This window comes from Danio rerio, chromosome 3 (genome assembly GCF_049306965.1).
Source record: "Danio rerio strain Tuebingen ecotype United States chromosome 3, GRCz12tu, whole genome shotgun sequence".
Taxonomy (NCBI): Eukaryota; Metazoa; Chordata; class Actinopteri; order Cypriniformes; family Danionidae; genus Danio; species Danio rerio.
In genome coordinates this window covers 61,819,103-61,834,224 of record NC_133178.1, presented here as the reverse complement: position 1 = coordinate 61,834,224, position 15,122 = coordinate 61,819,103, and the positions used below count along the sequence as shown (strand labels likewise).

The following is a 15,122-nucleotide window of genomic DNA, read 5'->3' as shown; positions in this document are numbered from 1 at the left end:
TTGGCCGCTCCGTCACGTCAATCACCCAGGCACACGCCCTTTCATAATGCAGCATGGGGCAGAGAACGTAACAAAATGAAGGCTTCGTAGCGGAATACAGTCTTAACATCAAAACACACCCGTCGATTCGCGATCATTCACGGATGGGTACGTATGGAATGCTATTTCCGTGTGTTCACCGTGAAAATAACGTGCGAATCTGCGGTGTTTCTTCAGTAAATGCCTGTGTGAGGGTTAAGAGCACATTGCAGCAGTCTGAACGCCACGTTCGCTTTGTGAGGCGGTTCGGGTCAGGAAGTGGAGCTGATTTTACATGCTTTAAACGTAAACTCGATGGAGATTAATAATGCTATGTTTCACTAGGGTTGATTATTAAATAGCGAAGTGACTGTCGGTGAAAACGGCTCTGTTTACGCTGAAGCAGATGCTAAAGTATCTTGCTAGCTTGCGACTAGCTAACTCTATCTAGACACTGCGACGCTAAACATGCTCTTTAATCTGACATCATACTGTAGTGAAGATGTAAACAATGTGGCCTGGTGATAGAGTTGACATATTAATGATGTCCTTGATCATCATAGCTCTCTGAATATACTGAATCGATAACATCTGCATCACTGTAACGTTATGTCAAACGAAATCTGAAATGCGGTTTGTTGTCGCTTATGTAATAGTATAATGGTAGAGAATACATTTTGCGGGTTGTGTCTCAAATGTTAGCTGTCTACCCAGGGCGTTCGGAGGCTTCAGTAGCGCGTGCTGCATTCATGTACAGTCAGCTCTGCAGCACGTGTCTGTAATGGACAGAACTGCTGTCTGGTCCGAAGGTTCAATAGCTGTACACTGTTCGAGGATTGGTCAGCTGGATACACAGAGACAGTTGAGTGGATTTAATACGTTTACTGAGTGAAAGAAGCTGGGAATGAAGGAGTTGGGGTGGAGAAATGATTGAACACGTGGTTTAGTCCGGAAACACTTTATATTATTACCTCAGCAAGAGATTGTACCCTGATGTGTATGTAGAACTGTAAAATGAGTATTCTTTATGTTTAACATGTACTGGTTTGTGTAAGGAGTCACTTTGCCATATTTTTAATCATTAGGGAAGTATACATGAAGAGTTCAGATGCAAAACCCTCTAAATCCATCAGACCTCTTGTAAATGAGCATTTTCTATCAGGCTCTTGATTATGTTCAGAAGTTTCATTTCATATGTAATAATAAGGTTATTAGCTAGTAAATAAAATACTTTTTTTTTTTTTTTTTTAAATGTTACTAGACAATTCGTTGTTTTTAACAAGGTGGATTTTCTTTTGTGTCAAAACCAGCTAAATCCACTTGTACTTTTTTTTTTTTTTGGCAAAACCCTCTAAATCAGGGGTGTCCAAACTTGGTTCTGGAGGGCCGGTGTCCTGCAGATTTTAGTTCCAACCCCAATGAAACACACCTGAACCAGCTAATCAAGCTCTTTCTAGGTATGCTAGAAACTTCCAGGCAGGTGTGTTGAAGGAAGTTGGAGTGAAACTGTGCAAGACACCGGCCCTCCAGGAACGAATTTGGACACCACTGCTCTAAATCCGTCTATTGAGACAATACATTGTAATTAGTTGAAAAATCACTAAATATGCAATTACAAATAAATTGATCAAACATAAAACGCATACACAAACCACCTAAAGTGCACAAATCTGTCAAGTAAGTGGCGGTTCATTCCACTGTGGTAAACCAAGGAAAAAGCAGATGGAAAATAAATAAATGAGTGAAATCTGTCAAGACAGTGTATTTATCAATAACATTAAAACTGGCGTTAATTAAATCTTAACAATCTGTTGTCATTTCTGATGTTTGGGATTTAGATGTTATGCAAGTAGAACAATGTAAACATTGTAAGCTAAGCTTGGTGGATTCAAATAATGTAGTGTAAAACATTATGAGATATCAATATCTGTGCCTTGTCCATTAATATAAAAAGCTTATCAGACTTGGGTATTATAAATTAATTTAAAGTATAGTTTTATATATTATATATATCTTTTAAAAAATAACTTAAATTAGCAAACAAAACACAATGTTGGTACTGGGCAACAATGGGTTGTCTCTCATACAATTTTAGGAGCTGTCATTCAATCATTCCCATCATACGTTCATCTTGGTCCCTTGTATATCCTCATAGCATCCACGTGGGATACGTGAAAGGCATCTTAACTCTGTCTTGCATGAAACACAGTTGCTGTTTAGGGCGTACTCACACTATGCTATCCGAATCGTGCCCTGGCCCGTTTCCCGGATCGTTTGAAAAGTGTGATTGCTCTGAATCAGGCTTAGGCATGGTTCACTTGGCCGGCCCTGGTCCGATTGGAAGAGGTGTGCCAGAGCGCGGTTAACTTGGGTTTTGGCGTGGTACGCTTGTGTGTGGGTGCAAAACACGCCTAAGCCCGATACTGAAAGCGGGATGTGAATATTAAGGGTCTGTTTTATATGTTTATTAATCATTTTTACTGTTCAGTGAATGCAAACTGTCGTAGTTTATTAAAGACGCAAACCCCTCACTGCACGACAGCTGCACCTTCAGCAAACCTCCTAATTCCTGCAGCATGAGGACTTTATGATTGTTTATGAGCGTCAAAAGGGGCTAATTTGTTCGGCGAAATATATGACTACGTGTCACCACAAGGTCTGAAGCGATATAACTAGAAAAATCTCCTCAGTGCTGAGCGAGAGTGCTTACTGAAAAGCGCAGCATCAATGACATAAGCGTGACCAGGCCTGATTGTAATGTGAGTGCGGGTCGTCGGGGGAGATGGGAGTGGGGACAAGTGTACTTTGGCCCAGTTCGAGGCAACTGTATATAGCGTGAGTACGCCCTAATATACACCATGTGTTGATGTCATTTGTCTCATGAACGTTTCCCTCTTGTTGTAAAGCTGTTTCCTAACTAACAAGAGGCAATTCAATTATAACTTGACGTTCAAAACAGCTGTCATAACATTATTTATCAATATGTGAAAATTTTTGGGTTCTCAGAAGTATGGCTGTGCGATGAATCAAAATCCAATCGCAATTTACAATGTGCGATTAGTTAATCGCAAAAGGCTGCCATATAAAATATATATGTATATATGTAAACAAAAATAACGAATAACATCTGAGGTGAAGTGCTTCAAAACCAGTCTGCTATGCTTTAGAAAATTAAACATGCTAGACTTGATGGTGTCATGCGGCATCACAGACATGGTATCGGTTGTCGTGAACTATGCCACATTACATGACAGGGTTCGAAATTGCGACCATTTTGGTGGCATATGCGCCTGAAATTTTATTTATGCAACCTTAAAATATATTTGGGAGCATTTCTGCGAGTGGTTAAAATTGTTGTGTGCGACCAGTTTTTACTGCAAAATGTTCACCACATGCGCGGATTTGGGAGACATTCACGCAGAATGCATTTCTAAGCTCTTTGTCTGCACTTGAATCGTGAAACGCAGCGCTCGGGAATGGTTTAAAACAGTTGTCATGTCAACTTGCTACAGTAAACAAATCCAAGTCCGTAATGCTTGCCCCACCTTTGCGCTCTTCTTATTGGCCCACCACTGCTCTAGCACTGAACGCGAATGATTGGTTAATATCAGCTGTCAATCACTCAGTGCCTTCTGGCTTCGGATGACAGAGAGCTACTACCGCGAAAAATTGTAAAGTGCTGAAGATGAGAATGAAGATAACACTGGCAGATTTAGTTTTAGAAACCATGGCATCTACAGTAACAAATAATGACACATCTTACTAGTGATCGTGTGCTGAATGTTAATCCACCATCTACACTTTTCCAAGAGTAGAAAACTTCCGTTGGCTTCAAGTCTGCGGTGAAAAGTCTGTGGGATGGAATTTTCAGGTAACTGTTTGCCACATCTAGCATGAGAGCTTCTGTTTAATCCTTCATATAATCGCCAGATGCTGTCCGCCGTGCAAGGGGCAGATATATGTAAAATTTAACAGTACGAACACCATTGCAAACGGGCTTACATTGACTAAACTAATATCGCTACTCCTAAAAAGACCGGTATTGCTATTATATTGTATATATTATATTATAAATATAACATATGCATCTAATAAGGTACAGTACGTGTCAAAAGCATCAGCGCAATATCAGACAGCACTTGTGAGAACAGCAGAGTTATACCGTTAACAGAATCATTCAAGCAGTGCGTGCAGGGCCGGTGAGCGCTCCATGTATGCTTTGGTCACTCAGTTCTGTTATAAAAATAAATTTTCTTGTGATAACGGGATTTCATTGAGACATATTTTCCTCACGCTTGCATATAACGTTATATATTTGATTTTTTTTTTGCTTGTTAGTTTGATTAGTGTTAATTTCAAATACAATAAATATGCTTGTATAAAACTTGTAGTAACGGTGCTCATAATTGGTGGTGTGACTAAATTTTGGTTGATGCGCCTAAATTTTTAAAGTTAGGAGCACCGGTGCTACCAAGCAAAAAGGTTAATTTCGAGCCCTGCACGAGAAGAAACAATCGTTTGTGACGACGTCCATTTGTCGTTTACCACTCCCCAGGAAACCCCATGTCAAGGAAATCGTACCGAAATCATGTGAACTGACCGGGGCTTTGTAACCATACAATAACTATACAAACACTTTTGCGCATCTGCATGCTATTGGTTTACAGACAAACGTCACTAGTGCGTGTACAAGCTAGGAGAATGAAAACAAAGGAACCACCGTTTTTAAATACACAACCAAGACATTACATCATTATAATATACTTATAATGACAAGCCGTGGTTGACCCGAGCTCAAACAAACACACGTAGCCAAGAAGATAAACCTGTTGTTGTTGATGAGACTGTCTAAAGCACTAGCGGTTTCACTTTCTCCAGAGAGCTCGCTGCACGTCTCTATTTTTGAAATAACGAACTTCTTGAGCTCATGATAATAAGGTGCGCATGACTATTGAATGAATCGCTTCTGACGTCTGATACTTTCAGAAATGTACAAATACGAGAGTGAAGCGCGAAAAACAGGAGAAGCCGGAAAAAAGAAAGGAGCAAATTATTTTTTTCAGCAACCTAAAACATGAACTGATTGCCATGTTTTACTATTATCGTCAGCTTTTGGACTGTTATGAACTTCAAATGACGAAATTACTTTCTAACTGAGGTTACATGTGCTGCTGAAGATTAAAGATGCAGATGATAGGTTTTCACTGACTGTGGGTGTTGCGTGTTGTTTTCGAACTCAAATAATAACTAAATGTATGCAGTGTGTAGCTTATCTATTGGTAACATATCAGTGACTGTAAAGCCTGGTTTACACTTCTGCGTCAAGTTACCGGCGTGACCCACGTCGCTTTCATCGTGTAGCTGTGCATTTATACTTCTGCGCTGTTGCTGTTGCTAACACTTCTGAAATGCTAGTTGGCACGGAGGTGTTTATGTTCCTCTGTGTTGAGTTTCTTCGCTGTTGTTTTATTTTTTCCGAATGCTTTCTCAATGTACAATGTTCAAATGTGCTAATTTTGAGGCAGAAAACTTTAACCATGAGGTAAACGCAAAACAAAACTTTCCATCCGGAGCTCCTTCACGGGACTCTGCACTTGTAAACCGTTGTTTCATTGGCTCATGCTGTTCTCGGTTCCGCCCACACTCGTCAGCGATACTAAGCCAACTAATCACAGAGCTTGCGCTCGTGTCATTTCGATGTGTAGTTAAATTTTTTTGAGAGGTGCGCATCAGGGAGGGCGATGCGTCCACGCGCAGGCTGCGCCGTAGCATACGCGTGAGCTTGACGCAAAAGTATAAATCAGCCTTAAGGGTCTGTATGTCAACTGAAATTTTCTGTCGTACACCACGCCCACCAAAAGGGTATCCTTGGTACCCTTTAAACAGTGGAAACGCAAGGCTGACTTGATGGTGTCGTGAGGCATCACACACAAGGTGACCTGTACCAACACATACCATACTGTATTTTACCAGTCAGTGGAAACAGGACAGTATGCCATGCCCACCAAAAGGGTACAATTGGTACCTAAAGGCCCCTAGGTCTGATTTTTACTAAAGAAGATATATTATTTGAGTTTATCACCAGAACTATAGAGACTGTATTATGTTTAAAAAAAAAAATTGGATCTGTATCGGTCGATACTCAGAATCTTGGTATCTGGTTCGGTTCCAAAAAACGGTATTGTGCGTCTCTCCTGCAGATGTTAAGATTGCGTTATTGTCTGATCAGTCTTGTATTGGTCTCAAAATTCATGTATTTATTCATAAAGTAGAGTTCATTAAACTTGATATTTGGAACACCGAAATGTGAGTCAGGTTCTCACAAGTGTGGGTTCGTGGTTTTCCGCATTTGCACGTGCATCAGTGCAATGAAATGCATGCAACCTATAGAAGTATATGAGTATCAAAGTTAATTTTAGATATGTGATTTACAAAACAACAATAGAATATGTAAACTTGCAATCTATTTCTTTTCTACGAAGTAGAAATATTCATCAAAGGCAGCAACACCAAAGCTCCAAAAATACAAATTTATTCAATTAAAAAAGCTGACACTAAGCGTGTAACGTTTCGAACCACACGGCTCTTCATCAGACAGTGTTCATCACAATCAGATGCTCCTTTTTGTACACTTCCGGATCACATGATATCCTCTATACATATGTATACACGATCATTCATATACATATATACATACATATGAATACATACATACATACGTACACATTCATATATATATAGCTTAGATATTTCAAGTGAAAATCCAAAAAAATAAACCATAATATTGCATCACAAATTATAATAAAGAAAAAAATATACCAGGATACACCAGACTATAAAACAAAATATAGCCAAAAAACCTTTAAACCAAACCCCTAATTAAACATTCAGTCATTCATTCATCATTCATTCATTTTCTTTTCGGCTTAGTCCCCTTAATAATCCGGGGCCACCACATCGGAATGAACCGCCAACTTATTCAGTACATTTCCACACAGCAGACGCCCTTCCAGCCGCAACCCATCTCTGGGAAACTAATTAAATATTAAAGACTTATTCAAAAAATATTAAAGAAAAAGACGAATGTCAAACTCCTCATTTAAACCTTTTGGAGACAAGGTGTCTAAAGTGAAAATCCAGAAAGCTTCACATTGCAACAGCAATTTATGAAGGCATATATTATATAATCATAACGATCTAATGTGGCAACAAGATCGTAACTATACTGTGCATTTACACAGTTGCCATATTCATCGATATAAACACACGAAAAACAACATTAACGTTAAAGCAGACACTGTAAAAAGCCCATTGACAGCCACCAGACATTACTGACAGGGTATTCAATAGATAGTGTTAGAATGTTGTGGGACTGCTGTACGGGAGTTATTAATAGGGATTATAGATCGTGAAATTTAGCGTTTGTCATAAAAATTTGTAACATTGACAAAAAAAGACTGATTTGTGGATCTCCTTGCATCCGAGTTTAGCAAAACTGCTGTTGTGGCAGGTGTACTATGGGAAATTTTCTTACCCCTTGGTTTCAAGTGTGGTCCTGAAAAATCTTCGTTCGAAATGCTATTAACTCCTTCAGCTTAGCCCTATGCCTTGAAGCTAAACAGAATTGGGACCACCCTACCCCTTGCCATGCACGCGCAAAACGAGGGGTAAGGGGGAGGGCGAAGGCAGTGGTCACCAAACTTGTTCCTGGAGGGCCGGTGTCCAGCAGATTTTAGCTCCAACCCTAATCAAACACACCTGAACAAGCTAATCAAGGTCTTACTAGGTATGCTTGAAACATCCAGGCAGGTGTGTTGAGGCTAGTTGGAGCTAAAATTTGCAGGGACACCGGACCTCCAGGACCGAGATTGGTGACTCCTGGGCTAAGGGATAGGATTGGGATTGGGCCTAAGGTATGCAGAAAGGCACATAAAAACGGTGGGCGGGGAGGACTAGCCTTAAAGGTGCAGTACAACAAAACCGCTACCTGGTGTAAAACAGTATAAGATAGAATCTTATAAAAGGTATAATAAAAAATTTGATGTGTGATTTGAGCTGAAACTTATAGACACATTCTGGAGACGCAAAAGACTAGTCTTAAATTGGATAAAAGGGGTAACGTAGGTGCCCTTTAATGTGTTTTTTTGACTTTGCATGCATATCAGCCTGTTGTTGGAGACCCTTAAAATTAAAATATGACCCTTTTTATTTATAATAGGGGCTCTTTAAATCTTAAATCAAATCAAAATCGCAATATCTGTCCAAAAAAAGTCGCATTTAGATATTTTCCCTAAATCGCACAGCCCTAATGCAGACTTGTACATGCATAAAATGTTGCTCTATTTTAGTGTTGCATCCTGAAAATCCAGATATTCTTCCATCATGAATACAGTGAATACAATTTCACTGTACTATTAATAATTGATATTTCTCAATTCAAGTTCAGCTGAATGCATATTTCTAGAATCTGCATTAATAATTGGTGTTTTGAGTTCTATTGTGGAAATCTGCATGTGTTGTCAGTGAATGTGTGTATGTGTGTGTGGTGATGCAACGGAGCTGCTCTGCTGTTACATCACTGCTGCTGGCTGAGCTCGTGCAGGGCTGTGTCACCATTAATCGCGAGCGCACATGAAGGTTAGTGTGCCCTTGTGTGCAGCCTCTCCGTACGTCAGCAGCAGACCTGATGAGTAAGAGCACGCACAACTAACTCAGCTTTACTGCTCGTCTGTGTCCTCTCGAATGCGCCGCGCCATACATCACAGGCTTTTTCCGTAGTGATCAAAGCTTTGTCGGCATATTTCTAGTTTGTGATATACACAGTGTTCAGCAGTACACCCCTCACAAACCTCTCATTGAAATGGGTATTGTCTATAGGATGCTTTATAGTATTATATTTGTGCATATACATTAGATTGGTCAGTACTAGGGGTGTAACGATTTATCGTTGTACGATTTATTGCGATGCTAAAATGTCACAATATGCATCGTGGCGTTATGACGATTTGATTACGATATGACGTCTGTTTTCTCTTATTAGTCGAGCTGTTTGCACGTGACCTACGTTCCACCTGCTGTCGCACGTGAGTTCAGATTGCAGCTGCAGTAATGTTAGCAGAGATGAGTGGAGTTGAAGTAGAGGATGGCCCATCCTCTCAAAATCAGACGTCTGGCAACATTTCGGTTGTACAGTCATTGCTTTAGACTCGTCCGCTTTTTGACACGCATACTGGGTCAAACATCCTAAGTTTTAAAGTCTTCACAGTGATTTACATACTTTGCACAGCGACATGGATACCTTTTAATGGTGTTGAAAGAGTCACATGCTGTATTTATAAGGTACAATTCACCCTAAATATCATTCTGTCTTCATATAATGTTCCTGCTGCAAAATCACACATGACGTGAGCTGACCGTGAGCTGTTACTACAGAGGGCGGACTATGATCGACGCGCGCGCGTGTGGCAAGCCGTTTTAGCATTTAAACCTTTGTTCTGACTATCCATAAATATATTTTTAGATATCTCTAATTATATTTTGACTAGTCATAATTATAATTCGACTAGCCAGAATGACAATTAGAGATATCTGCAATTACAATTGTACTAATACGAAATCAGATTGGAGATATCTGCAAATATATTATGACTAGTCATATTCCTCCATTTACTTCCATTGAAAAATATTTGCAGATATCTCTAAATGAGTTTTGACTAGTCACAATTGTAATTAGAGATATCTCTAAATGAATTTAATTAAATATGAATTAAATACCTGGAAATGTGCGCACACAAAAAAACGCAAGTGACCAAGCAAAGCCTTAAGCTCTTACTGTTAAATTCAATTGAATAGAAAGCTTATTTTTTTGCACCTTTACTTAAATTGTTCCTTAATTTTGTCTCTGTCATTTCAATAATATTTTTAAGAAGTTTTTAAATTGTTTTATTTTCCAGAGATAGGCCTGTTTAATTTATTTTCTTAAAGAAGGTTCAGTTTAACAAGCTGAAACAAAAGAAATACATAAACAATAGTTTACTTGGTAAAATTTGCGTTTCAGTTTAATTTTCAATTTTTATTCCAAATATCGTGATACACATCGAATCGTGAACATTATATCGTGATACACATCGTATCGTGAGCTGAGTGTATCGTTACACCCCTAGTCAGTACAGATGCCAAATCTAGAGCTAATCTAAACAAAAGAGTTTACGATAACGGTCTGAAAATTAGCTTTTTTTTTTTTTTTTTTTTAATTTAAATTTAAATTTTATCATAGGGCTGGGTGATTTGGCCTAAAATCAAAAATGTGATTATTTTATTAATTAAAATCTTATTTTTAATTTATACATTCTTAACCAACAAGTTTTGTACAGTAAATATGCTCATATTACAAGCGATATATATATATATATATATATATATATATATATATATATATATATATATATATATATATATATTTTTTTTTTTTTATGAAGGGTGCATTATTTGATTTTAAAATATTTGAATGAAACACACACAATCTACTGTCTATGATTATTTAACATCAACGTTGAACAACTGAAATGAAAACACATTGCCTAAAACCAACAGTCAGGTTTTTTTTTTATTTTTATTTTTTTTTATAAAAAGTGAAAATAACTGAATTGTATAACCTGTAAATAATATTTCTTGCATCTCCTGTAAACGAATATTTTAATGTAATGGAAAATATGCCGTCTCAAGGCATCTCTGGTGCAGCTTCCAGTCATCGTCGATGTAGTGCAAAGTAAAGGCTCGTGCATTTAGAACAATGATGAACTGGGCTTAAGCACTTAGTGTAGTTGTCTGAAGAGTGAAACTAACATTTTGTTATCTGCTCTGCGTTTGTTTCATTTGTGGTATCCTCGAAAGCATACTGGTAGACGAGCTTTCCAATAATTTGAAGAGAGTGATGATCTCAGCTTGTCTGTTTGTCAACAGTAGCTGAAGTCGATGTGAATAATGAGCTGTTTGCCCTGCAGTAAATCAGAGGTTTTTTTTCCTTTTGAAATATAATGGTGTGGACCTTTCCAAAGCGCGGTATACCTTGAACATGGTTTTCGTCCCATGCCTAGTTGTGACAGGCCTAAATGATGCGTTTAATGCTCATCAGCTTTCTTAGCTCTATACATTTTTGGACTAAAAATATATCTATGTAATATTTGACTGACATTGTACAGTGTTTCCTTGTTTTCTTTAAAACCAAACTGAAATTTAAGGGGTTTGTGACATGATTAGCATAAACACACAGCAAACACTCCATCTCACCTGGCAAAATAGCTTATATCTCTGGATGTGAATGTTCTTCCAGTCATGTTGAATAATGTATGCTAGTCAGCAAAATATATATAACACTGTTCTAGTGGTTTTTGGATATTTGTATAAAAAAATTGCACGTATCGTGCCTTTAATCTGTTGTTTTACATTTACTGGCATAATGTTGTGCGTGTATTGAAAGCATGTAGCTTCACTGTGTGTTTCTTTTACATTGAATTCTGTTGATCTCCACAAACGTCACATCAGTACCTGATTGGTGTGCACTTTTGCCCAGTATCAGCACTCCTGCTGTTATGTAACCAGACTGCTGCCACGTCCAAACTGCTCACCTATTGGCTTCAGTTCAGTCGCAGTGCTTCAAGCTTGCATTTCATGTAGCTTTGTGGAATTTATTATCTGCCAAGACTCAAGGCATGCCAAGGCTGATTTGTAATGACGCTTTGAGTGCATGTTTTTTTAAAGGTTTCCTCCTCAGTTTGCCAGATAAAGTTGGCATGAACCTGTGATATCTACTGTAAGCCATTAAATAGGGGTAGATTTCCTGCTCTGCTTTTTTATGCTTTTGAAGAACCAAATATGATTGTTGAAAATAATTATTATTACCGCTGTGCAATAGGGGTGTCACGATTTCGATTTTTAAGAGCATAAACTTCGATCATCGAATCAAAAAATAGAATCGTCGATGCTGCCACGCCCCCATGTCACGTCAGCTTGGCTTGCCAAGTGGGAAAAAAACAGGCTTGTTGAAGTGCTTGTTAAACTGCAGAAGCAGGAGACCCGTCGACAGAACTTAAACCCTCTCCTCTTTCAATGAAGTCGCCGGTGTGTAAGCATTTTGGATTTCCAGTGAGTTATGTTGACAACGTTCGAGTTGTCGACAAAAAAAACACAGTTTTGCAAGCTCTGCTATGTACGTATTACGTACGGTTCGTCCGATAGACAACACCGGCATCGCGATCCTCCGCCCGCCCCCGTTGCAAATCCGCTCACGAAAAGTACACACTCAGGCCCTGTTTACACTGTCTTTGTTTTTAAATGGCATTTTAGAACGACAACGATTTGCACTCGAGACAGCAGGTCCAGGCAGTCAGAGGACTGCTTCAATCTTTCACTCACTTGTATTTGGTCATTTTAGCGAACACCTCAGATACTGTTGGCTGGTTCCTGTTGGTTGTGCGTCTTTTTTACCGACGCCATTATAACGACACAGATCACTGCCTATTCACGAGTCCCGCAGAAAAAGTGATTGACAGGTGGTAATTATGTGTGTATCTTGCCTTTATTCATTTACTGTATGATTTGTTTATGGGTAAAACAAAGACCATGCAGGTCAGGGAGTTTAAACGGTAGGCTATAAATAATTAATTGGTCATTAATTAATTAATTATTCATAATCGAATCGAATCGTGCCTTTAGAATCGAAAATGTAATCGAATCGAGAATTTGGAGGATCGTGACACCCTTGCTGTGTTATATGACTATGCATTGACCTTATTCTAAAATGCGGAAGTGTGCCTGTTTTCGCGATTGTTTCAGAACTTCCGATTTATGGGAGAAATGACTAGGAATAAAAAACGTCAGAAAACGGTCAAACTACTTGCTCTACAAACAAATGTCTGCATTACTGTACGGATCAAGTAGAATAATATAATAAGCAAATATAAGTTTGCAACATTAAACAGCGAAACGAGCCGTTTTTAATGTCAAAAAATGAATGGAAGTGAATGAGACCGGAAGTTTTCAGCCGAAAAGATTCAAATAGCTGCGCCCGCTCATCGGCGAAGAATAAGGTGAATAGTATGGACAAAATTAAAAGTCTAGTTTCATATTATGCTCTATTGTCTATTTTGTTAAGTGCCTAAATATTCCCACCCCTAATAACTATGTGCACCTATCAATGCTTATTATTTTTTATGATTCATGGACACTGACTTGTTCATCCTGAATAACTCTTTAATAATACATTTTCTTTTTAGTAGTGTCATTCATTAAACAAAGGCTTAAAACTGTAAATACAGTTGGTTCAAATGTCAATGTGAATGTCCAGGAGAAGACATAGGAAAAATCTTTGAAGCGCCTCTCTGGCGGTATGCTCGGGCATTCCGTTTGAATGTCGAAACCTCAAATTCTCCAAAACAACTACTTTTCCCCATTCAAAAAGATATGAGTGACACGTCTTGTGTATTCTATTGTCTTTTGCTTTAGTATCGAAATACATAGCGTAATTCGTGACTTAAATGTAGCGTTACACCACAAATTTCAGTTCATCAAATCACACTCATGTACATCTCAGGCTAATTCATACCTTTGCAATTACATGTGGATGGTCCGACTCAACTTTGGTATACCATTCACTATGGCTGACACTAGGGCTGGGCGATTTTTCTGTTTTTTTTTTTTTTTTACGTTTTTAGACTTTTGAATTTTGAATCAAATCGAGAAATCGATTTTTTTTTTTTTTTTTTTAGATATATATTTAATACATTATAATGGCACCAATGCGCTTTGGTTCACTCTCTATGAAGCAGGAAGCACATCAGAAGCGCCATGGGTTTTAGAATTCTAAACAGGTTTCTGTACACACAACGGCGCCACCCAGCCACGATTCACGAAGCAGTTTATATTTCAGCCGTGCCACAGAGTGCCATCTGATTAGTTTCATGTTATATATCATGCGAATGTGCGCGTTTGTTATAGTTTAAACTGTCATGTGTGCGCCGTGTCGCGGCGCTTCTGGTGAACAACCTGCTTGACTGCCTGTTAAAGCGTGAAGTCATGTAGGATTTTACTTGTTGCACACGTCTGTGTGGATTGTCAAGACATTTCCTCATCAAGCAATATTTACACAAATATTTCTTATTCAAATCTTCAGCAATGCTATTTAACTCGTGAATTTGTTTTACATTTATTTACACCTTGACCGATTTTTGTATGACATGGCCATTAAAAATACAATGTTCCTTAGCCAGATGGTTTTTCAAGTTACTTTTAAAGAAAATTGATACTTCAGTCATGTTGTTGTAATGTTTTGAGAAGACTAGTAACACACACACACACAAAAATCGAAATCGTGAATCGGTCAAACTTTATAAAAAACCTAGATTTTAAATTTTTTTTGCCAAATCGCCTAGCCCTAGCTGACACCAATCCTGATTTGCTCATCTCGAAAAATGTTGCTATACGTCATAACGATGCATATTGCAAGCTCTGTGAGTGGTTAGCTTGGTAGCGATGTTGAGTGTGAGCGGGGTCGAGAGTCATGGAAGAGGAGTGAACTTATTAAAGCGAGTGTTCAATGTCATGTCAAGTCCCATGGATGAGCTCCAAATGGATGCTTTCGTTTGTGGTTACCTTAGTGTTGTCACGATACTGGAATTCGATACCAATCGGTACTGAAATTTTTAAAATGTCCATTTCCTGCTAACATTTGAACGCGTTCTAAAACGGCACTGATTAGCCATTGTGTTCACATGCTCAACAGAAATGACTATGATTGGACGTGAAGGCCGTCAGTTCACCAAACTCACAGCTAAGTGTAAACTACAGATACAGGGACACTGGACCATTTTAAAGCCGCAAAGATCAGCTTGTCTGTTTATAAGCTGGCATACAAGCGATGAATCAACTGATCTTCACAGTAATAAAAGGCTTCAGTGTCCCTGTATCTGTAATTAAACTCAGTAAACCACAGTAACTTTTAATTGGTTTGGTGAACTGATGACCTTCACGGCCAATCACAGTCGTTTGTTGAACACGTGAACACAAAAGCAAATCAGCGCTGTTTAAATAGCGCTCGGGTGCTCAAA

The 15,122-nt window shown here is 38.5% G+C and overlaps 1 protein-coding gene across 5 annotated transcripts in view; it reads left to right on the top strand.

The window, feature by feature from the left end:
- The first annotated feature begins 33 nt into the window (after positions 1-33).
- The window catches only part of usp36 (ubiquitin specific peptidase 36), a 47,151-nt gene continuing 32,062 nt past the window's right edge, over positions 34-15,122 (top strand). For 4 of the 5 annotated variants that reach the window (XR_012397473.1, XR_012397475.1, XR_012397478.1 and 1 more), the window contains exon 1: positions 39-147. The gene's annotated coding sequence lies outside the window, so the exon portion shown is untranslated. Of the gene's footprint in view, positions 148-15,122 lie in introns of all 5 variants that reach the window. The other variant, NM_001305580.1, reaches the window with a different exon arrangement.